At 36.6% G+C, this 25,238-nt stretch overlaps 1 protein-coding gene across 7 annotated transcripts in view; it reads right to left on the bottom strand.

Moving 5' to 3' along the window:
* Positions 1 to 25,238, bottom strand: part of CDH18 (cadherin 18) — a 337,108-nt gene that overhangs the window by 201,767 nt on the left and 110,103 nt on the right. For 5 of the 7 annotated variants that reach the window (XM_056333161.1, XM_056333167.1, XM_056333168.1 and 2 more), the window contains exons 3-4: positions 11,920 to 12,010; positions 9,548 to 9,621 (exon numbers count right to left, since the gene is read on the bottom strand). The gene's annotated coding sequence lies outside the window, so the exon portion shown is untranslated. The remainder of the gene's footprint in view (positions 1 to 9,547; positions 9,622 to 11,919; positions 12,011 to 25,238) is intronic. The other 2 variants (XM_056333164.1, XM_056333165.1) reach the window with 1 other exon arrangement.

Raw genomic sequence — 25,238 nt, 5'->3', positions numbered from 1 at the left:
CCTCCATCAGTAAGTGTATCTGGCTCCATTATAGATGGAGTTATTCATAATTCTTCAAATGGAATGTCACAGCCTCCTTGTAGATATCTGTAGTGTGCTACCAGTTAAATGCAAGCAATGTAACTTAGAAACTCATTTTGCAAACTTTCCACAAGTCAGAATTGATATACAAAACTGTCACATAAATTGCAAAGGCAGCTTTGTTCAGATGGATGAATGAAGGGGATACAGATAAAAATGCAAGTGTTTGTGGGTATGTAAACAGGAAGTGTCTGCCTCTAAGTAACAAACAAATGAAAAAGAAAATTAGTGTAATTCGGTGTTGGAATTTTCTATGGATAATTACTGTCGCAAATACAGAAATATGAGAGACACCTCCTTTTGTTATCTTGGCAAGAAAGAAGTCTCTAATAATTAGAAAAATACCAAATGTCTTACAGAATGCTGTCTGAACAGACTGAGTAACTGCAATTCTGCATATCAATTTTTAAATGTTCTTTTACTTTGAAAGAAATCACAGCTTTGCTTTTAGTAATATGCATTTTTATTGTCATTTTGTAGTAGAAATGAACACAAGCATCAAGCATTTACTCGTACTTTTCACCCTAGGAGCAAGCTAGACTAGTGGAATGGATTTTTTCCCCAATATGTTATTTTGAAGATCTTTCTTAGGTTGGAGGGTTCTCCAAATCCAGATAACTAGTTTTTCTACATCATGAGACATCAACATGAAAATGTAATGTTTTGTACTACACTAGAAACCACTTTAGTATCTTCCATCATACTGAAATTATATTGAAAATTTCCAAAATATCCCGAAAAAACATTTTCCTAAATTTTTGTTGCTGTATTGCAAATTCAGAAAGGAATGACATAATAAATTCATGTGAAATGCAAACAGAAGAGTTAAATGAAAGAGATCTCAAAGTGAGATTTGAAAAGACATGGAAGTGACTGTGCTATTTGACATGATTTCTTAGGACAGTGTATTTAAATGGTTATGAATGGCTACATTAGAACTCCATCCCAGTCTTCCAATTAATATATACTTTCAGACTTATCCTTTCTGCTATTATAATAGCAAAACATCCTTAATGTCTGCTTAGATACTTTGAAGTCCTCCTGCCTGTGATCACTCCTTCTTTACTCATTTAGTAAATCCATCCCGTATTTTTCAGAAATTTACACAAGCATAATCCAGGATCAAATAATCCATAAGTAAAAAATCCCACAAATCCACTGAAATCAACAGGAAAACAGTGACTTTAAAGAAAATGCAACTAATTTAGTTCATTGCCACTAATATTTCTGTAGTTCTAAAGTTTATTTTTTCTAATTAAAGACTAAAACATATAGCTACAAGAAGATTAAAGAAATATTTTTTTCTTTTTAAAAATACTCTGATTTTTGAAGGCTGTGTAAACACAGACACGCACACACTCCACATAGATGTATGTATAAGTACGATCTACCTATGTGAACAAAATCTTTTAAAGCTCCCACTTCTCACTAGTTACACCAGTCTGTTATAATGTGTAGCGAAAATTTCCCTGATTAATTTTTGCTCACTTTTGCATTTCCATTGCTCTAAGTTATGAGGAAAAAAATCAATCATTAAAACTCAATCAGTAAATAAAACCGAATAAAATCCAATCATTAAAAAAATCTTTATAGGCACAATTAATGAATTTCAGTTCAACAGCTGAACTGATTGTAACTGAGTATTTCTTTAAGATTACCTTTTCTTCTAACAAAAAGTAAAAATACTCCTACATGCATGCTTATTTGCATTGTGTGTGTATATGTGTGTATACATATAAATATGCATTTTTTTCTTTCCTTTCCTTAGGGGAGGGGAATGGGTACAAAGAATGAGTGGAATATTTTTGCGTCTTGAGAAAATCTGTTACATAGCATGGTATTTGAAAAACAGATTAAAACAAACAAACAAACAAACAGCATACTTTGGTAAATAGCGATGTCTAACTAGCAGTGGAAGTCAATACCAAAGATGGTAGATGAAGAAGATAGTACCATGTTCTTTTGCTGTTGATACTATCTGATATCTTGGTTTTTCCAACAGCTACACATTTCATGATCACTTTGCAAAGCAGTAGTTTGTCACAAAAGGACACCGAAACACACAGTATTTCATTAAATTAATTCATGAATGTGAGCATTTAAAAGTAATTTTTAAGAAATGAATTGTGTGCTACAACTAAAACACACGAAGTCATCTTCATTCTCACTCATCTTTTCAAAGACATATTTCCCTGCTTTTATTTCAGATTGTTCTTTATTGTTTTTCCTAAGCTGCTTTTCTGAGGAAGAGATCCTGTCCTTCAATTCAACCAAGGTAGTCTTTTGTACCTTTTATGCTACTCCTCCATCATTTTTGTCTCGACATAAATCACTTCAATGTTCTTCCTTGAACAGTGCTCCATTATTCTAGAAATGTGAGTGTATATGATTTTTAATTTGAACTGAAGTTGAACACATAATGAAAACCTTACTATTGGTCTTAAGATAAATTCAGGTTTTATATAGCCGACAATTTTCATGTACTAGTTTGTATGAAGATTTAAATAGTGAAAAGTGTTAAATCCACTAATTCTGCCAAATTGCCATAGACTTTGTATATGCAACTTTATTGCACTCTTGTGAAAATTTTAGCTTCTATTCTTGTCCAAGCAACTTCACAGGAACAGATAAGCAGGTAGATAAATTGAGATTTAATGTTCAAGCCGTAACACCAGCAAATCCTCAGAAACAGAAGGAGAAGGAGAATCAAGGTTAATCATTGGGATCACATCTTAGGTTCTGATTGTGAAAACAAAAAAAGACTTACTTAACTTTAAGCCTATTAATGAAAAGCTCATTCACATTAATGGGATTGTCTGATTAAAACTAAGCTTAAAACTGAACTTTTTAAAGATTGGGTCATTGGTGTTTTAATGCAAGAGCTGAAAGAAAAGCTTTTGTAGAGAATTAACATTATATACTTACACACTCCAAGACAATTTAAGAATGCAGCATTCACTTTCAAAATGCATTTGTCTTCCATTAACACATTAATAATAGTCTAAGGGCAAGTGAAACATTGTAAGACTGTTTTTATCTTGTTCATAAATAAGAGGCTTGGTATGTGATACTAGGCTTTCTACTGTGGGTTCAAGGTCTTCAAGAAATCAGTCACAGTATGCTAATGAAAAAAAAAACAAAACTGGATTCTTTGCACCCAGAGGGCAGCTCAAACTGTAACTTACATGTTTTCTGGAGCTTAGCTTTGTTTCTGTAAATGAGCAAGAGAAAGGTTTTTCACTCGTCCAGCATCATCAAGAGAGTACCACAGTCAGGACTGAACAGCCAGAAAAATTACAGTCTCACTTTAAGAGGGAAAGCATTACACATGAAAGATAAGTTTCCGAGCAAACACTGGTATCTCGGTCTCATTTTGAGCCTTATTTGACAGTGCTTACAACTACAATGTTCCCGGAGCACTCTATTGAAGCCAGCTGTGAAAAGTGCTAGGCTAAGGTACGTAAATGCAACATGTAAACTATCTGTGGACAAGTTATAATTAGTAAGTTACAACTACAAAGGTAGTCATTCGACAGAGTTAGTAGACAGAACATTATTTGATTAGTAATAGAACAATGAGAATGAAATTTCAAATTGTGACAGCTTCCAGATTTTCTTTATGAGGTTTGGAATATCTGCTATGAAAACAATCAAGAGAAATAATACCTCAAAATTGTGACCTATAATTTAATCCCCAACCAACCAATCAAAGTGAGAGTGAAGATTTCACTGGTGGTTGTTCTCTCGCATTTCAGTGTTTCGTGTTTCCTCGCTGCCTATCTGCTACTATTGATGAAAGTAAATTGGTGTTTCATTAATAAGAATACATACATTTCCACATATTCTAGCACAGACCTACTACTGTTGAAAAGGATTGGGCTGTTGATGAGGCTACTAGCAAACCCTCATCAACCTTTGAGAATTAAAAGTACACAGTTATCAAAATGAACTGCCACGAGCTTCACAAGAGAACAGCAGTATCAAGAAAATAAATTATCCACAGTGATTAGAAAGGCTTAAAAAGCTAATAAAAGTTCATGATCCTGATCTGATGCAAATATAATAGCATTAATGAAGCTTCAGGCCTATTCCTTCTTGGTAGAGAAATTGTTTTCACAGGAGGCTAAAGCAATTAGCAAATACGAGACTAAGGGGCTACTCCTAGAGGTCTGTCAGGAGCATCTTTAATTTCCAGGTAATGGCTGATAGAACAAAAGCTAGTACAGCAATGATGCTCCATCCCAACCCCCACCCTGGACTGAAGAAACAGCAGTGAAATAGTTTATTTGTTTGTTTGTTTTCTGATGGGACCTCTCTCTTAAAGGAGCATGTCCTGGTTTCAGCTGGGGATGGAATTAACTTTCTTCTTAGTAGCTGGTGCAGGGCTGTGGTTTGGATTTGGTGTGAGAACAACATTGATAACACACTGATGATTTCAGTTGTTGCTGGGTGATGTTTATACTCAGTCAAGGACTTCTCAGTTCCTTGGGCCCTGCCAGCCAGAGGGCTGGAGGGGCATGGGAAATTGGGAGGGGACACAGCCAGGACAGGTGACCCAAACTAGGCAAAGCAATGTTCCATATCATGGGACTTCATGCTTGGTATATAAGCTGGGGGGGGGTTAGCTGGGGCCTGGGGTTCATTGCTGGGGGACTGGCTGGGCATCGGCCAGCGGGTGGTGAACAGTTGTACTGTGCATCACTTGTTTTCCTGTCTCACTTTTCCTCTGGATTTTATCCTTTCCCCCACCTTTCCGTTATAACTGTTACTATTATTATAATAACCATTTTTATTATTATTATTTCATTTTAATTCTGTTTAAAGTATTAAATTGTTCTTATCTCAACCCTTGAGTTTTACATTCCTTTCTGATTCTCCTCCTCATCCCTCTGGGGGAGGGGAGTGAGCGAGCAGCTGCCTGGGGCTGGGTTGCTGGCCAGGGTTAAACCACAACAGAGAAGAACAAAGCTGGTTTTTTTTCATTATTATGAAGTCACCTGCTACACATCATCATGCAGATTGCTGTAATTTTAAGACTTTCTAAAATGCTGAATTGGTGAGGTGCTGACATTGCTGGAATTATACATGTCTCAGGACTGAACAGAGTCTGTAAAAGATACTTATGTCAGATTTAAGCAACACTGACACGTGTTTAGTGCTTGTGCATGCTCTTTGCATGATGAAGGGCTCTTATGTGATTATTGTAACAATGCAGATTTCTTACGCATGAAAAGGTAAACAGACACATAAAAAGATACATATACACACAGATGTAACTGTAGAGTAAAACCCATCCCGTTCAGTGCTTATCCAAAGGTAATGAAAATAAATTAGATTCTTGTAGAATCAACATAGGTCTGAATCAACACTGACGACTTAATAGAGTAATAATATTTTACAGTATTTTCTCTAAATAAAAGCGAGTAAAAAAATGTCAGTAATCTGTTTTACTTTTCCAAAGAGTTAAATACTCTTTTTTCCCCTCTCTAGAGAGCCTTCTAATATAAGGCATGAGGTTTAGAAAATAGTAAGTTCTAAGTTTGATAGCAGTACATAGTTTTTGTAACAATTTCCCTAATACTTTCTACAACATTTCATGAAAACAGGTATTACTCACCTCAGTTAATTAAATCAATAGAGAAGAAATAATAAAAAGGAGTTCAATATTATAGTATGCTATACTGACATTACTCTTGAAAACACTGGGGAAAAGATTTAAAGGGGAATTATAATTAAACTGCAGTGTTACCTTTTACAAGTGTTTTCGTAATGAATTGTATTGGTCAGTTTCAAATTCAAGCTTTAAACTAATAAAAAGTATGCCACGGTTATTTTTTAGATCTTATCATTCCAATTCTGAATTTTCGTTTACTTTGAAAACATGCAAGAAACAGTTGATATGAATAAGGTGTGTATAATTTAAAGAGAGAGACAGGAAAACGGTAAACAACCCAAAAAGCCTCTAACATAGCTGCTTCCTTGACACTTAACATCTCCAGTTCTTTGGTCTGTACATGGGGAATACATACAAGAGCAACTACTTTCTGTAATCAGCAGCTTGCCAGCTCTGACAGCAAAGGACTCAGCTATATATATTGTATATATACAATAATACACAACATATATATTATATACTCATGATATATACACTGTAAGATAAACAATATACCTTAGATAGCAAATCATTCATATATGCAATCTCCATATCCTACCAAAAGCAGCAATTAATTTACTTTATCTAAACGATAAAAACAGATGCAAAGAACTGATCCATCTCAATAATAGTAGGTTCATAGCATTATCTAGCTGTACTTCTACCATACATCCTATTGTTTTTTGCCATGACCTTTAGTTCTTTTGCCTTACACACGTGAAAGAAAAGTAATCTACTTCTGCAATAAGTAGATTTTGTAAAACCAATTATATAGATAAATAGAAAAGTCTTGTGTTGTTTTTTGGGGGTCTGTCCCCTTCCCCCCCCCCCCATCCTTTACCCTTCACTATTTTTATTATGTGGGCTGTAACTGATCAAAATCATTGTTTTTATGTAATTAGGTTATATACATACACTGTCTTATTCTAAACACAAGCATTCTAAATACAGGGAAATCTATTTCTGCATTTCTAAAGTCCACTTTCTAAAGGATATCTATTTCTGTTGATAGGAAAAACTAAAATCACTTCTTCATAACCAAGGTCAGATCCAATAATTTAGAATGAGGAAGTCACAGACAGACGGAGCTCCATCTCACCTACTACAGCTGCTTGGTAATAGCATTGTGGAACTAATGCAGCAGAGACTACTTTTTTTTCTTACTCATTTTTTACTGCATTTTCACCAGAGAGCAAGGAAATGGGACTCCAGGGGAGCTGACTACACACACTAGTAGTAAGACACAGCCCACAAGGCCTCAATCCTTTGATATGTACCAAAATAAATGACTGAAGGCAAAAAATTTATGAGACAGTTGCGCTTTATTTTGACACTCAATCATAAAATCCAGCACGTCGGAAACGTACATGCCAGAATAACATCAAGCACCAGAACAACATCAACACACAATAACAACAGCTCATATTCATTTACCAGTATTTCTTAAATAAACACTGACAGTTACGTACTAGTGGTATCAATATACTCCCACTCTGCACAGTTACCGACCATGAGAACAAGTGTTCATCACTGATTTAACACTTTCAAAACCCATGAACCTTCTCATATGCATGTGCAAGGCCCCAGACAGCTAATGCCAAAGTCATCTTTCCTTATCCCTGACACAAGCTCACTAAAACGTGTTGTAGTTCTGTGCTTAAAAGAAGTATCTTTCTGGAAATACATGAGGAAACAATCTACAGACCCATAACACAGGTACTTTCTCCCATCTCTTCCATGAAAATCTTTACCAAGAGAATAGTTAATGCCAAATGTGTAGGAAAATCATTAGGTAATAACCCTTGTGATCCTGCTGGACTATACAAGATTTATACCAGTAACCTAAGGTCAGAATCTGTACTTGTAACAATAAGGTCATCAGCTATCTTATTGCCCCTAAAATTCAGGCATTTATCATGCTTTCCAATATTTTATTGAAAACTTTTATTTTTATTTTTATCATTCTTACAATTCAATGACTGCTATCTACCACACAGCCTTGGCATTGATTTCCAGTATAGTAATGCAACTATATCCCCATGGCAACTTGTTTTCAGATAACTTCTCAAGCCATGCATCTACCAACCCACAGGAGATGGCCTATATTCTTACAGTCATTCCTAAAAATATATTTATTTAAAAACACCCTAATCTTCCATTATCAGCCTACAATCCTTGTAGTTTGTGTAATTTTATCAATTCCCTCACTTGCTTAGTTCCTTCCTTCCTTCCTTTCTAACAATCCTGTATTCATTATTCAGCAGTTGAAGTTAGCTTCCACCCAAAGCCCAAGGAGACTGGAGGAGGAGGTGAGACAGAGGTAGTGCATCTAAATTTCATGGATAGAGGAATGTTGTCACTAGGCAACACATGGTTTCCTCCAACATTCTAGAGCTACCAAAATATGCAGTCCACTTCCTCCAGTTTTCTTCTAATTTCCTGCCTTCTCACTTCAGTCTAGCCCACTTAATGGACAGAAAACCCTTCAGCTTTTTTTGCTGAGTCAGTCTTTCTGTGGTTGTGCTGCAGCTGGCTTCCCAGGGGAATGAATAAGCATCAGCCATGTTACTACAAAGGAGAGAGGAACACAGCTGGGAGCAGTCCATCTGGTAGCAATGAGCAAGCAGATTGGTTTGCCTGGGTCAAATCTGCATCTCAGTTACATCCACACAAAAAAGCATACCCCACACTTCTTCCAGCTAGTCCTACTTAACTAAAACATGACACTGTTCCTTTGCTTCCCAAGCCTGCTGTTTATTGCTGTAAAAGGATCAAGATTCTGTGTATTCAAAAAGCTGCAGAAAGCAGTTTGTCCGAGAGTCGGGAGATCTTACGGCATTCTACTTCCCTGCACTTGTGTATAAACAAAAGGCACTACAATATATTAAAGCTATGTTCATAATTCCTAAGCTAATAAAACTACATCAATATTACGAACTTCTGTCTCAGTTGCTTTCGTGTTTTCAATCCTAAGGAAAGCAGAAATTTAATTTTTAAAACAATTTGTTGATGTGGTGAAGGTTTTAAATATATTGTATATTAGGTGCAGAGTTGAAATATTTTTTCTTGCATGACTGTCCTCAAATAACAGCTTAAGTGCTTGTCTATACTTGCAAATATGTCTAAAATTTCTAAGTCCAAGCGTCAAACATTACAGTTCTAGTTTATGTTCTCACATCCAAATCTACCCTGTAAGATTCATTATTATATATTGCTTTCTGCTGCAGGAATATTTTCTCCTGGGGTGAAATACAAAGCAGTTAACACCTGGATTTTGAAAAAGAAATTTTAATCTGACATGATTTAAAAAAGCATTTGAATTAACAGACAAGCACGGTGCAAACAGAGCTGACAGTCATATACAGTATAAAACAGAGTGACATTTTTAGTAGCATGCAAATAAAGCCGACAGGCATGTCTTTATTCAATTAGTTCCCAGTTTCCAAGGGCAGAGTTGTTTGCACACATCCACACTGCGCCCTCTAATTTTAGAGACTTTCTATACTGAATATTTAAAACTACTTAGTATCCAAATCAATTTAACAGAATGTCACTTAATGTACTTCTCAGTTTTGGCTTTCAGTAATTTACTCTGTATACCTCAACACTGCTCACGACCTCATCCATAATTACATCCAAGCAAATCTCTTGGCCTTTTGTTTTTTTAAAAAAAGTATTCCAGTTTCAGAATAGTTAGACTTCCACGTGTGCACATTTTTATATGCTTCTCAGGACTATAAAAGTTTCATACCAATCCATCTGTATATCCTACTTACTTCTGTAGCTAAAATAGCAGGTAAAACAGGCACTTACCGTTCAGCGGTTACAGGGCACTTCTCCACTCCTTTTCCAAATGACTTGCCAAATCGAACCTACTGCCTCTTTAGCTGCAGGGAAACAAAAAACAAAAAAACCCCACACATGTCAGAATTCAAGGAACTGAGGGAGAGGTTATTTCACTATAAAAATCTCTTCCAGAGGAAGTCAAAAGCAGTGTAACATTGGCATTGAACTTTTTCTCGTAACAGGTAATAAGAATCTCTGAAATTAAAAACCCTTCAGAAGAACACTATGGTGGGGCATAAAGGTAACACCGAGAGAGAGAGAGAAAGACAGAAAAAGAGAGAGAAAGAAAGACAGAAAAAGAGAATGAAAGACAGAAAAAGAGAGAGAAAGAAAAAGAGAGAAAGAAAGAAAGAGGAAAAAAACACCAAAAAAGAGAAGCAATGATATTAAAAATATACTAAATGTAAATGTAAAAAGAGCAAATCCATCACCCTCACTTATCTCAATTTTCTATTTTTTACAATACTGTGAACCATGAATATTTCAAAATAATTTTTTCTAATGCCTTCTCCAGCAGTCTAGTGTATCAAAGGAATGGCCAGGGTTTGTGCCTACCACCGCATTTATATTACATTTATTTATTTATTTATTATAATTTGCAAGTCAAAATATGTTGCCCCTCAATACTGAATTAAACTTCTCTGAAGAAGCTTTTGATTTTTTATTTTTTTTTAATACAAAAGCTACAAATTTCCATGGGAGAAAATGCAATTGAAAAAAAGGCAGCTGTGAGAAGCTTACATTCTCTGAATTACGTGATAGCTGTTGATTACTTCACATTCCCCAAAGGTATCGGTATCAGCAAGCAATGCTGTGCTAACACTGGCCATTCAACAGAGATATTAATAACTGCAATTCTGGCAGAAATCAAATATGCTGGAATTATTCCCATAAAATTAGCGTGGTGAAACATCTACAATTTAAAGTAAGCCTCACTTACAGGACAACAGATAGCATCTAAGAAAATTAAACTTTAAACAGTCATTTCAGACGAAACGTATGTTAGAGATGTCACCATCTTAAACACAGACATGTTTCACAAAGCATGTAAAAGCTCATCATGACTAAAACATGAAATAGGAACGGTATGATTTCTAAAAGGAAAGTCAGCAGCATTTTCATACCTCTTGTCAACACCAGACACAGCTTTTAAATGCCCACCACCAGTTACAAAATTTCTGTCTATTCACAGCAGTGGGTGGTGATGCTGAAAGACTACCCTAAGAGCCCTGTTGTGCTATGCACAGCCACTCTTCACACACCACCAGGAGACAGCCCCTGTACTGCACAGGTGAAAATGCATTAAAAAATGTATTTTTGAAGAGAAACATTCTTTGAATGAAAGAAGCCATTATCTCCATCTTACAAACAGAAAAACAAGGCATGCTGAATGTCATGGGGTAAAACAAACTTGAAAGCAGCATTTCGATAAAATGAGGTCTGAACAACATTGCCCGCTGTACTAGTGTAGGTGCGTGCAGGAGAGAAGCACAGATGACCTGCCACCAACTTCACAACCTTTGGGGCAGGAGACTAAAAGGTAGTGGCAAGCCAGCTGGTAACAGCGCCGTGGGTTTAGCTGCGGAAAAAGCCAAAGTGACTGGCTGGATGTGACGGGATCAGCAAGGCCCCTGCTAACCCCCACGAAGGAGGGGGCTGCTGACTCTCAGCACTGAGAGCCCGGGGTGAGGCCTGCAGGGGAGCAGGGCTGCCCCAGCGTCCTGGGGCATGGCCACCACCGCACGGAATGGCCTCTCCCCCCAGCCGGCGGTGCTGGCCATGGCCATGAGCAGGGGCGCCGCGGCGTTGTCAGGTGTGAGCATGCACGCTGTACCAAAACGCTAAGTTTGTCATACACCCCTGCGCGTACACCCTGCCCCAGCTGTCCTGTGGCAATACCCAGCCAGCGCAGAAATGGAAACCTGTGTCAGTGAGCTGAGCTGTTCCCTTCTTGCAGCCGCCTCACCCCCAGACTTCCCATGACGGCAACCAACCCGCAGAAGTACTGCAAGGCAGCTGTAGCAGAACGTGAGACAGGTTTTTCTAATATCCAATGCATTCCAAGTACCTTAGCCACCAACCTGCTTTCCAAAGATTTTTCTTTATTTTCACAGAAAAAAAAAAAAAAAGAAAATTTACCAATGCTACAATGAAAATTTTATCAAGAAAATACCTTTTTGTTTTTCTTGGGGAGCAATATTTTCAAAAATTTGTGTTATTCTACTCTTGCACCACAGGAAACCTCTGGTTAGAGGTAAGAGCTCCTGTAACAAAAAATAATGTTTCTTTTCTATAGACAGAGTACTTTATCAAGTGCTTAATTAATCTCCCTTCCTCACCTCTTTCAAATTAATTTCATCTTTATCATCTCCAGAACGACACCTGCCAGGACAGCTGCTCTTGCTAGGGGTTTCTCTGTATGCTCAAGTCCTGCAGAATGAAAACAGAGTTGGAGTCAGAACACAATGTTGGGAGGGCACAAACCAGGACAATGGTGTGGTGGTTCCACTGCACCGGGTCCAAAGGCTAATCCATAAAAAATAAAATATTACCACTGCAAACTTTGCAGAAGAGATCTGGGAAGAAAGATCAAGGAATAGAAAGGGCAAACCACTTTTCAGTCCTCTTTTTCAGAACCCATGGAGAGCTCTAAAGGGGAAGGTGACTGCAAACCACCAACAGAAAAGCAGAAGAGGCAAAGCAAGGCCATGGTGCTACCAACTGGTTTTGCCATTAGAACACAGGGAAAGCAGAAGTGAGAGCTGCTATGAGACCCCTTTCTTCCACAGAAACAACAAGCAATACCTGCCTGAACAGTTCCCTATCTCAGATTCTTCCCTTACTTTCTTGTGCTGGTTCAATCCAAATGATTTCATGTCAACTCTTAAATACAGGATGCATTTACATTTTTTTAATGGGAAAAAGTACAGTATGGAAATATGCAAGGTGAGGTTAAAAGGTTGCATAAGTTAAACTTGTATATTAAATGCTATTCATTGAAAAATATTTTTAAAATATGTTAATAATGCATTTTTAAGAATATTGGAATGATTACATACGAAGCTGGAGACAATACTCAGAACTGATTACTCTGCAAAACAGGATAATAAAGAGAAAAAAATCTCAACAATAAAATTAGAAACTTATAGTCTGAAGTACCATGCTGTCAGCATCCCAAGCCCTACAGTCCCAGTGCTTTTGCAGCATTCCAACATATGCATTAATTAGAAAAGAGTAATTCCAAACTCCTTTTTCTAGACATAAAGAATGTCAAAACTCCATAATTATTTACTAAAGAATTCAAAGCTAACCAGATTTTATTTTCTATTAAAAAAAATCAACCATAAATTTCTCCTACAGCTTTTTATTTCCTCTATCCCTTTTCAAAGGGTTACAACGGAGTATCTTGTAGAAAGGAAAAAGTTGTTGCTTCTTATTAGTTCTTCATGGCATCCCACAAAACCAACTGCACCAGTGAACATTTATCTAATGATGAATAGAAAAGGAAAATGATTACATTTGTCAATTTGTAATAAAATAAAGTTTTTTCATAGGTCTTAACAAGTAAGAAAATCTTTTTCTCCTTTCTGGATTGCAGTATAATCACAAGACAAAAACCACAGGCATGCACAGAAATAAGACATTGTTTTCAAACCAGCACAAAACAGTTTACTAATGCTGTTCTTATTTTTAGTCCTGTAATTTTTCCTTGAAATTATAGGTGGGATCAATATTGTACAGACTTGTTTCGTTGCTGATATCCCAATGAGGTTCTAGAGGAACCAGAACACAACTGATGTATTGCTATGCAAATTTTGTAGTAAAGGTTTCTAAACCTCCCAAAACCTATAGTTTGAGGCAATACTGTTACAGCAACTGAAGTAGTGAACTTGCTTATACTTACATATTTAACAAACTGAGTTTTGACCTTACTGAATAAAACTTTCTACAGAAAAATGACGGGCTTCAAGAAGTCTTGTTGACTGTTCAGTGTGATTGTTGTGGAAGCAACTGCTTAGCGTAAGGAAACGGTTAGCTGAGGAACTGATCGGGAAATGAATAAAAAGTTACCAAGGAGCTCAGTAACACCTGGAGCAGTAAGACGTTAGGTAAGTTCAATGGAGTTAGGAGCACAAGACAAACTGGGTGAACACTAAATTGTAGTAGCGCAATCTGAAAATGCCCTACTCAGCATTTTGTTATTCTCTGCTTGCTTTTTAGAACTAAATGACCAAAAGAGTGGGCTGAACAATCTACCCGATAGTAGCAGGCTTTTAACACTCAATCTGTAATGGCCGGACCTCAGCCCCCTACATATCTGCTACCTCCTATGTTCCAAACAGTCTCATGTATCTTTTGCATTAAAAGGGCCTGAAGTAATATTTTTAAATCATTTTTAAACTACGTAACCTGCTCTTCCTTCAGTAGCTCATTACAATATAGTATAAAGTGCATTTGGAAATTTATTTCTTTAAAACTGACTAATAATTGGGAAAAATATATATAAAGAACTCATTTACATTCTTGAGATCTAGCAAAATAAAGCACGACACATTCCACCACTTACTGCGACTACAGCCATTTAAATCAAATGCAGGAAAATGCAGCTACTCACAGAGTCAGCAAGAGATACGAGTTTGTAATTCTATTTATAAATATTAGGGTAATTCCTGCATGTATTTTTTGGGGTGGTGGTGGTGGTGGTGGTGGTGTCTGGCATTTATCTGTCCTTTCTAAGAAGAAAATAATTCTCACAATTTCTAGTAGACACTGTTATAAGCCCAAACACAGTGTGTCTATTTATCATACCAACCCATTAACTTTGCTTATTCCTATCAGTCCTCAACATTGCCTTCCTCATCCTACATCCTTTCTTTATTGTGTAAAAGTTTTATTGATATTATTATAATTAAGACTAGGAATTTAGACTCCAGATATGGCTTGCTTTACCAGTGTTGATTTTATTCTCAGGCAGAAATAAAAAGCTTGTTAAATGACTTCAGAAACCAATTACTTTATTTCAAACTATCCATGTATAGTATCTCTTGGAAGCTGCTGAATGCTCTGGATTCCTAGAGATGTCTTTCATAATGTTACCATTCAGGTAGTTCTTAATGAAGAATATATGTAGTATGAACTAACCATCTGCTTTGTAACATTATTGATATTTTCCCAATTGCTCTGTAGAAAACTACAGCATAGCATCACAAATCCAATAACAACACACATAATGATAACTTCTGCCAACAGAATGACCCTAGATGATCCTCTGGAAATCTAAAATACTTATAAAACATGGGCAGAGTAAACTTATAAAACATGGGCAGAGTGAAAAAGAATACATTTCAATTAACAGAAGTGTTTTGTGTACTTGCTAAAGAACGGCTACTTATATATTCATCGGTCCTGACAGTGACTGACAGAGAAAACCTTTAGGAAACAACTTCTGGGAATCAATTTAAAGTGTGGAAATGCTGGTTCTGAAATGATTATTTTAAAAATTTCTAAAGTCGCCTCTGCCACTGTACAGTAGTTATTATTACCAACGAGGAACAAACACTGTATGTGGTTATTCTTTTCACTTGTGACTAAAGGAAAAAAAATTTTTTTAAGAAAAAAAAAAGTATCCTAAACAATTTGGTACACCTTTTGACCAAGCATTAGACAAAACGGAGAGTGTGTATTCAAAGCCTTTACTTTAACTGTGTGAGGATTCATCCCTTGTGTGGCTCCAGTAATTGCAGCAGGCTTACAGCAAAAACAGACTAAAGCTCATTGCACAAACAGTGCTACTATTTGTAAACTGCTACACATTACTGATCAGAGCAACCAGTTATGTTTTAACTTATATCCCAGCTGTGTCAACAGAAAAGCTCCTGGCAGATTAAGACAAGAAGTTCAGCACTGCCTTCTATGTCTTCAAGCAAATAGAACACACAGATAGCAATTTAAAATAATAGGACAGCTATTATCAAATAAGTTTGAAGTGAGCAAGGCAGGTTTTCCCCTTTTCTCTAATTCTTGCCTGAGATGCAGCAAAGTAAGATCACCAAGATCATTTGCCATTAGCAAAGCTTAAGGTTGGAGGCTTTCTGGTCTCTGTTAGGTGCATGCATTCCTCAGTGTACTGTTCTTGTTTCTATACTTAGCTAGAATCCCACTGAGCAAATGGATTCCATGTGCAGGAGCAGAACGAAATCAGGCTTTTAGTGCTACAGCTTTTCTCCCTACACCGGCTAAGGAGAAATAATACACATTTAAAGTATAAAAGGATAAATATATATAATTTCAGGGAATCTATTTACTGAACAAATACGTAACAGGTTTTAGAAACTCATAACTGAGGTTTACATGTAGTCAACATTAACTACTTATGCCACAACATATAATCAGTAAAGTTCAAGAAGTAGGGAAAATAAATCAGCTGATAAGCCACTTAGCTACTTAACTCTGTTCAGCAGTGTTTAGTCACCACAAAAACAGAGCAAACAAAATTAGCTCAGTAATATGAACTAGCTTCCGTAGGACATCAGTATTTCTAAACTGTTGGATCCAGGAAAAAAAACAGTGGATCCAGGGAAAGTGCCCTACAACCTCCAGGCTGTGTTTGCATTCCACATAAAAAAGCTCAGGAATCCTAAATTCACTGGTACCTTGGTGCCTCCTGCTGTGACACTGAGGCATAAACACCTGGTATAGGCAGACTCCCAGCTCCATGGATATAAAATCCAGAGGACCTAGAAAAACTCTGATCTATAACACCCTGACATGAATTCAGGCAAAGGTCTACGAAAACTGTCTACCAAATGGATTAAGCCAAACATGTTTCTGATTAGGTGTTATGACTTGAGGTACTCAATGCCTTTTTCACCTCAACCGTTATTGGAAAAAAAAAAAAAGCCTTCAGGAATCACAGGCCCCTTAGGACAATGGCAAAGTCTGGAGTAAGGAAGACACCCTTGGTGAAGGAGAATCATGTTAGGGAACTTCTAAACAATTCTAAACAAATTCTTCAGAATTAAACATCCTAAGAAGGAGAATCATGTTAGGGAACTTCTAAACAATTCTAAACAAATTCTTCAGAATTAAACATCCTAATACTGTTTGGGCATAAGTTGTCTTAAGCAATAAAGACAAGAAACCGGTAATTTCTTTAACAACTTTTTTACAAATTTTCATGTATCATGAACACTTGCTTGCTGTTTCCTGTGTTCTTTTTAGTATACTTCCACATTATGTCTAGGTAGGGGGAAAAAATATAAATGGGTGATCTCAGCATGCTATACATCTCAGTCAAATGTTAGCAGTTATCATTCAGTTACCCTGCAGAGATCTTTTTGTCACATGCAATAGTAAAGTACAGGTTGCTACAGAATGTTAACATCTAATGAAAGACCTTATATGATGAAATGTAAGAGACCACCAAGAGTGCTTTGTCAATTATCTTACAAAAGCTTCTGAGCAAGTGTAATTTGAGGTTTAAGGCAAGCAGAAAGAGTACAGCCCTGACTGCCATCTTGACAACATGGATATAAGTCAACTCGATGAGGAAAGAACAGATAATTTGACATAAGGCATGTTGCAGCAAGGTTAACTGCAATGTCTTTCACTTCATCTATTTAGCCTAAAAATATTTTAAACTGTGTGGTCCATTTTGAATGCTATAGACAAGTGCTCATACTTTAATTTTATCTTTACTTTGCTTTCATTGGGTTTGGTTAGGGATAACTGGATAATAAAGTATTCCTTACCTAAGCATGACTAAAATCTATAAACTGGATCCTGGAACAGCCTAACAAGAATGCCAGACCCAAACCTGCCCCAGCCTCTCTGGGGCTGCAGTGGAGGACTGACATGGCAAGATGCTACTGCAAGGCCCATGGAAGCAGGACCATCTCCTGGTGACTCCCGGTGTCCTTGAGGGATGTCTGGGATACAGTAAGATTTTCAAGTACACACTTGAAGTCTCTAAGTCTCTAGCTTTGTAGGAGTATAACCGTGACAGATTTTGCATTAAGGTTTGATGTTTGAATGTTTTATAGTATATAATAGAATGCAAGTATACAACTTTACAGTAATTGGACCAAGCACAAACTACTGTTTGTTGGGATATCTACTGTTATGTGATTCAAGGATATTGGCCTGTTCCTTTCAGGATGTAAAGATTTTTTCAAAGCTGTAATGTGCTTCCCTAGGAATTATTCAGTGTGTTTTCACAGCAAGATTTACTATCATCAGATCCACACACTAAACACAAATGATTGTTGCAGCCTTTATAAATTTGAAGTTTTGTTTCCTATATATATATATAAATATTTTGTTTGGTTCTGAACACATCTAAATTGAAGACTCAAAGGGAAAACATAGATCTTCACTTGAAATGGAACCCATTTCAAGCACAAAGATAACTGAACAAGGTTACATCCTGAAGCAATCCCAACAGGTAAGTTTATGATTGTCTGACCCGCCCTGCTTTTGCAAGTGGTGAAAGCACAAAAAGCATTAAAACTTTTCAAAAAATTATTTATTTTCTTGCAATATGAATGTCTATCATACAATAATGTAAGAAAATAACTAATACAATTTACAAATAACTATAATTAACAATACGGGATTTTTTCTGTATTTTTGTCTTGCCTATAACTGTATTTCAGTAATGTGTTTTATAGCACATTATACTACTTCAGAAAATCCATATTTAAGTATCTTTGCTAATCTTCTATTTGCATGGGAAAAGGATTTTTCTGATACTGATTCCTACTTATTTTTTCCAAATAAAACCAATTTATTCCTGTATTTAATTCGGGGTAGAAGCTAGTGCTGCAGATTAATAAGTGGATAAAAACATTTTCCCATTCATATTCCTCAGAAAGCATCTTTCATCAATAATTTTGAAATCCTAGAGGGGGAAAAAAAGAGAATCACCATGTCTGAAAGACTTCAATATATACTCTAAAAAGGTCTGCTGCCAACAAGGTTTAGGGATGTACTGTGCCTTCTATCACTATTCTGAGCAAGGAATGACTCTGCTTACAGTGTCACTGAGACATGTTAACTCAAAACCACCACCCAGAACCTATTTTCCTCTTGCTCCAGGGTCACCATGTATATGGAAAATATAGCTAAATCCTTTTCATTCCTCCCCTTCTCTCAGCTTCCTGGGTGTACACAAGCCCAAACGTAAGAGCTGAATAACCCCAAAGAATGGCAGAAGTGGGGCAGATCTAAAAACAAAGTGACACCTAGCTATCATGTAAGGTTATGAGGGACTTGCAAATGCACGCAACCCAGGAGCTTGACCTTATCACTGTTGTTCTGAACAAAGTTTTAATAAAACATCCAGAAGTGATGGGTAATCAACACCATGAAAAGAAGGCCATGTTTTAAAATGTTAAGATGCAAATTAAAATTCCTCTCTGCAAAAACTTCTGAAGATTTAAAAAAAAGCAGGTGAATCAATTTTTACAGAAATATTTTGTTGTTCCATTCTACTTTTTCCTCTTATATTGACAAGGATGTGCTAACTCTGTGCCATTATGGAATAACTTGCCAAAATATTTTGTGTTGACAAATACACCTGAGGTGCCAAATGCTACCTTTCCAAAAATAATCTTTGCAAAGGTGCAAGTCTCTACTGCAGACAAAATTATCAGGGAACACAGTTAAGCATAATGGCTTTAAAAAGGTCTCCTATTTTAAAGTCAATCTAGTCACTTCATGGGGATATTTGCTGAGCCAGGAAAGATACTCTTCCTTTGATGGAATGTTCAGCACAAACAAGCAGTTTGAACTTTACAATTCTTCTGAAAAATCTGAGATTCTCCTGCATACCAAGAAATATCCAAGACAATTAAAATGGAAAAAATGTAGGAGAAAAAATAATAATAAAGAAAGATACAACAAAAGCTTTGAATGCTAGAGATGAAGACAATTTAGATGCAAGAAAACATCTATTCGTAAATGAAGCTTCTTTCAAAACCCCATCTAATATATCAGTCACTTTTTTCTTTTTTTTTTTTACTAATAAATCCCCAACTGGAAAACTATCTCCAGGAAAGTACTTTGGTTTTGTTAGAGAGGGAAATTGAGTTGGAAGATTTATATTCTATGGCCTTCTAAGTGTAAGGGCAAAGTCTGGCAAGTGTGTTTTGCCTTTGGACTAGTGGAAGGTGGCAAGACATTCCCTGAATTTTAATTACTAGAAAAACTTGGGTTTTTTTTCTTTTTGTTCTCTCCTGTGTACATCATGTTCATTGATGCAGTGATTACTCATTTTTTCATTAGACTCAGGAAAGGTCAATAGATGTAGGTAGACAGTGTTTAAACTGGCGTGTTCAAAGATGCCGAGGCCACTTATTGGAGGAGCCTTAACACCCTGGAAACATTTTGCCAAGATTTTATGTCAAACTATAGCTTCTCAAGTCTGTATTTCAAAAACTAAATCCCTGGTTTGACTTGTAGGTGTTACACACACAGCAGTTGCCGGAGAAGTATCAGGAGACACTCAAAAAATGCGTAAGGATTTAGCCATAAACACTCCTGCGCTTCTCTTAAGAGAACTTCGCTCTCTCATGACAAACTAGAAAGTCTTTCTGCTTCCTTCTTCCTCCCATAATTTTGAGTAAAATTTGAATAGGGGTGGAGAAATAAATAAAATGGGTGTCTCAAATTAGAGATACTATCCTCAACTCTGGAAAATTTCTGTTTCCTTCCCACCTCAGCAACTTTTGTGGTTTTTTTTCCCCTGATCTTTGGGGGTCTTTTTTCCAGCTTTGGGTTGTTTTCCACCTACAATAGCCCCCTCCCACTTCAAAGAGCTACGAACATGATATCCATAAAAGACTGAGACGTAAGTTGGTACTAAAGGGATACAATCTATATAAATAAGCAAATTATTACCAACAGAATAACACATACCATTTTCAGGTAAAAGTTATAAAAATTTAAGGATTCACACCAAAATATGCTTAGATTTCCTCATATCCAACACTAATCTAAGAGTAATTTAAAAACAATTTGCAAATAATAAAAAACCATAGCCTGAATAAGGTATTCATTAGATGACTTGTTTAAATGGCACCAGAGATTTGACAAGACCGTATAGATTATGTTTTTACCTTAATCTCTACTTTCCTTAAAACAAGATCTGATTTATTTCAAAGAATTCAGAAAAAGGTGAGCAAAGACTTACTAATACACACAGTCAAAGATGGCTTTCTAAACTTCTTCCAATTCTAAAGGCACAATTGTTTTTTTGAGAGAAATATTTTCTATGGAAGTGTTGATCTGAAACCCAGAAATGAAATATGATCACTTTTGTCTATATAGCAGGAAAAAAATCTTTTTAAAAAATGATTCTTCAACTGTCTGAAGTCCTCAAAGAACTGCTTTGTGTAAATCCACAAATTGTATACCTAAAATCTTGAAAGTCTTATATTCAAATGCCACACACAAAGACTGCAATGCAGAAAGAAAGAACTATTCATACTAATTTAGGCTTGAAAAATTAGGGGACAAGCTCTGAAAAACTTAAAGATTATATTACTAAAGATTACTCTAGATAATCACTGAATAACATTTCATAAGCAAAAGCTAAAAAAGTGTTAGCCTGTTTACTAGAAAAGAAGATCTGCAAGGATAGTTACCTGGCAAAGGTAGTTAACTGGGATAGTTAACTAAACATAGTTATTCATTAAAGAGGTCAAGTTCTCTGAGTGCTACTTTCATTTTTAGTTTATTGGGTTTTTATATTGTTGGCCATTTTTCCATCAAACTGTAATTTCCATTCACTGTTCAGTGTTTTCCATGTGGTCCTAAAAATCACAAAAAGTAAGGATCAGCAAAGGCAAGATGGTTTAGTGACTTGACATGGTGTTCTTCAATGACTGCTAGTATTCTAACCCTGCTGACGTGAAAATGTAGAAGCTCTCATTTAAGTATTAGGGAACTGCTATTTCAAAGAACAGAAGAGAATCCTCAGATATTCACTGTATCACTTCCCTTTTCTTTGTGGGACATCCTGTTCATATTTAAACAGATGCAAGTTGGAAGGAGGAAGTGTGACAATGTGTTTTCTTTTTAGCTGAACATGGAGTTGCAACTGGGATGCAGACGGGACTTCAGTTTGAATCTGCACCCTTGGAAATCAACCTATCCTCCCTCCCAGTCTATGTTCTAAAGCAGAAAGAGCACATGAGCATACTGCTTTTGTTAAGATGTTTCTTGAATAACGGTCTTAAGTGATGACATAGATATTTTATGACCAAGAAGAAGGGACAAAATGTTGACCAAAGACCTGAAAAGCCAGTAACGAGATGTGCTGGGAAAAGTATACAAAAAAAGAAAATAATTAATTTTCCAGTTGCAACTTTTGTAGTGCTTAGAAGAGAAATATCTACATAGGTGCCCCTAATAATTAATGTACATTGTTAAAAAAAAAAAAAAAAAAAAAAAGCAAAAAGAATTCACAACTGTTTTGTTGATTGGTAAGTTACAGGCAGGAACTCTCTTCTCTTCAGAGTCTTTAAACTCTACCAACGGTTTACCCGCAAGCCTGAACAAAATGAAACATACAGAGTTTGATCCAGCTTCTCTCACAGGGTGGGTCTTTCCATAAGGATCACTGAAACTCATCATATATTCTATGTCAAGTGGCAGGGTTTAGCCTTGTAGCTCTACAGGATAAAGAAACTTTCATCTGAATTTCCTACACTGGGCAGATTCTAAAGGCATTCTCTGTTTCCACTGGAAATGTAATTCTGTCTGATCCAGAAAACCATTCCTTTCCCCCAGCTTACACCCATGTCAGAGCCAGACACCCATCTAACTGTTTAACTCAAAAGACAATTGTCCTGCTTCCTACAGTTGGATTTTTGCATCTGTGACTGAAATTGCTCAGCAAAGGAATTTCACACTCTTCTTGCAAAAATTGGAGAGGCTACAGGTTCACATAGGCTGTAAGGGACTTAGCACAACCTGCAAATCACCTGCCAAGATCAAAATCTTCCCAACAATCAACTCACTCTCCCCCTCCCTCAGTCTTAACTAAGTAGTTGAGTCAATCAATCAGGTTGAGTATTTGTGATCTAACCACTCTATAAGAAGTTATTAGAGCATTCTCAGGTACACCACACCCTGACTGTCATGTCTGAAAGTAATTCACTTGCAAATGCATTAAGCAAAATAGTGCAAACTGAAAATTGCAGAATACAGAAGAGTAAAAAATAATTATCACATGCTGCTTAATGTTAAGAGTAGTCCTTTAATATGTGTAATTACAAGACTATTTCTTGTTTCACCTACCTTTAAATTATATTCATCCCACGGAGGGCATGTTCTAAGGAAAATTCCATTCACGCGTGGAACTAACTAAGTTTAATGGGCTTTAAAGTATTTATTTCCTCTCCATTGTGTCATTACTTTCATGTAACTGTCAACTGAATACGCTCAAATATGTAATTTTAGGCTCTTTTATGAAGAAATCTGTGAATAGGATATCTTCCCAACAGATTTCCAACTGACAGCTAATGGGAAGTAAAATTATAGCTACAGTCTCTTCCTCTGTCCTGCAGCAAAATTTTACAATGAATGTCACATAAGGGTCACCTCTTTCAGTCCATCTCTAGGTAGAAAACACCATCACAGCTAACAAATGGCCCTGCCTATAATTTTGACAGTTTTGACAGCCAAGCTCCCTAAGGTTTCTAAGGATGCTGTTGATGTTGCAGTTAGCAACACATAAAAATTTATGTCTCCGGTACTTCAGTGCCTAGAATTACCAATGAATTTCTACAAATACTTCTTTTAATTGGCATAAATAATTTTTGTACACTTTTACTGACAAATTGTAAGTACGTATCATTGCTCATGTACTTCTGGCACATTAAAAGAAAAGAAGTTTAATTTGCATAACTGTGAAAGGCTGGTGACTAAGTACAGTACAGCCACTACAGTTAGAGATGTTCACAAAACTTACAGTTAAGCATTTTGCTCTTCACAGTGATATAAATCTCTGGTTTGTATTTATGTATTTCCTTAGAGCCCAGAACTGTTGGCAAATTAACAGCACTGGAATATTTTGTCCAGATGAGAGTACTTTTCTCAGTTCAATGGATTTAAATAACAAAACAAAACTACCAAAAAACTCAACACCACCTTTAAAATCCAAGTCAGTCTTAATTACCACTGGGAGTTTATTTATATCTTCAGATATTCAGGTATTTCTACTAGGAGCAGAATATGCTTTACCCCTAGAAATATTAATGACTAAGAATGGTTATTGCAGGCTCGCTTTCAGGCTAATCAGGGATGTTTTTGTGGGGTTTTTCTTTCTGTTTAAATAGTGCAGTGAAATGACAAAGTGATATTAAGGTCATGGCTCTACTTCCAATAAAGGCATGAATTCTTTTAATGAAAACGGTTTTCACTGAACGATGTTCTTATGTAACAAAAATGTTTGTCATACAAAAAGCTCTACTGATCTTTTAGCAACTGTGTGAAAAACCAAAAAGTGCTCACAAACCCAGCACTGTGTGATTGGTCTTGCTTCCATTTATTTGTGGACTCATCATAAATAATGAACAAATCTCAATTTTTTTGACAGTGGAGTTCAATTCAGATAAAGTCAGAAGCATCTGCAATGCTTATCCATAACACTTAAATACAGCACATTTCTGGAAGTCAGAAGGGAAAACTCAGGAGCTCTTAACAAGCGCTTTCCCATATGCCTTTCATAATTTCTGCCAGAAATAAACTGGCAATGATGCCTTTCAGACTATTTATCTAGTTGCCCAGAAACACAACAAAGCTATACATTCAAGCAATAAAGAAAACTTTAAGACTAAAAGTTAAGTACTGTAAATATTTATTTTATACCCATGCCACCCCCACCACCCCCACTCCCTTTCAAATCACCTAACCTATTTTAAGCAGTGATTACAGAACTGTAGAATTACTTAGGCTGGATGGGACCAAAACAAGGTCCAAGAGACCAGGCTATTCCAGGACTTGTCCAGTCAAGTTTAGCATACCTACAAGTTGCAGATTCCATACCGCCCTGGGAAACCTGTGCCAGTATTTGACTGCTTTCATTACATTTATTTTTTTCTGACCAAAATTCCTCATGCTTCAGCTTGTGCCCATTGCATTTTGCTTTATTGTCATGCAGCACTAAGAATCCATCTCCATCTTCTCTGTACCATCTCACCAAGCAGCTGAAGACAGTAGGAAGACCTCCCTGCTCTTTACCTTAGGGCTAAACTAACCCAGCTCTCTAAACCTCTTCTCATATATCATGTACTCTAATCCCTTGACCATCTCAGTAGCTCCTCCTTGGATCCAGTCCAGTACATTAATGTCTTTCCTGCCAAGGGGTGCTCAAACTGGTCACAATGCTGCATATAGAGTCTCACAAGTGCTTAAACAGAGGGAGAAAATTACTCCCCTCAACATCCTGGCTACTTTCTTGCTAATACACTGCTGAATGAAGTTGGCTTTCTTTGCATGGCTTTCTTTACCAGGATCCACCCACAGCCTTTTCTGCAAAGATGCTTTCGGTCCTGCTGGCACCAAGCCTGTACTGCTGCATGGTAAATTATTCCAACCTAGATGCAAGATGTAGCACTTGCCTTTGTGAATTTCAGCTCATTTGTCTTGTCTG

This window comes from Falco biarmicus, chromosome 3, assembly GCF_023638135.1.
Source record: "Falco biarmicus isolate bFalBia1 chromosome 3, bFalBia1.pri, whole genome shotgun sequence".
Taxonomy (NCBI): domain Eukaryota; kingdom Metazoa; phylum Chordata; class Aves; order Falconiformes; family Falconidae; genus Falco; species Falco biarmicus.
The sequence above is the reverse complement of the archived record's forward strand: the minus strand, read 5'-3'. Positions and strand labels throughout refer to the sequence as shown.